Source organism: Meleagris gallopavo, unplaced genomic scaffold, assembly GCF_000146605.3.
Source record: "Meleagris gallopavo isolate NT-WF06-2002-E0010 breed Aviagen turkey brand Nicholas breeding stock unplaced genomic scaffold, Turkey_5.1 ChrUn_random_deg7180001276791, whole genome shotgun sequence".
NCBI classification, from domain to species: domain Eukaryota; kingdom Metazoa; phylum Chordata; class Aves; order Galliformes; family Phasianidae; genus Meleagris; species Meleagris gallopavo.
In genome coordinates, this window is record NW_011262310.1 from 1 (window position 1) to 425 (window position 425).

The window sequence follows — 425 nt, forward strand, 5'->3', positions numbered from 1 at the left end:
ACATCATCACACAACTACAGCAGATAACCAAAACAAGGCTGCTACAAATCTTGCTACAAATGCTTGAAGCCAGCTTCTCAATATTTTATCTGACTGGACTGTCAGAAGGGGCTCAGTGTCTCAGAAGAGGTAGTGACTTAAGTTGCCCTCATATTCCAAAAAGGATTCAGGCCAACCAAGAACTACATCATCACAGACTAGTACCAAGCTCACACTCATATTCTCAAGAGATGTTAATCACTGTCTTGCATGACGCCTTTAGCCAATTAGCTCCCGAGAGAAAACTTGTGATGAGATCAACTAAGCTTTCTTTACAATGGCTACTGTGACCCACCTGCGTGAGCAATGAGCCTTGCTCCAACCAGTTCACCCACCATGAGTAATAACTTCGTATAGCATACATTATACGAAGTTATACGAGAGAA

At 42.4% G+C, this 425-nt stretch overlaps 1 non-coding gene across 1 annotated transcript; it reads right to left on the reverse strand.

The window, feature by feature from the left end:
- Positions 1-115: 115 nt before the first annotated feature.
- On the reverse strand, positions 116-201 carry LOC116217847. Its single transcript, XR_004162559.1, has one exon. It is a non-coding gene; the product is annotated as a small nucleolar RNA SNORD11 (small nucleolar RNA).
- Between the last annotated feature and the right edge of the window lie 224 nt (positions 202-425).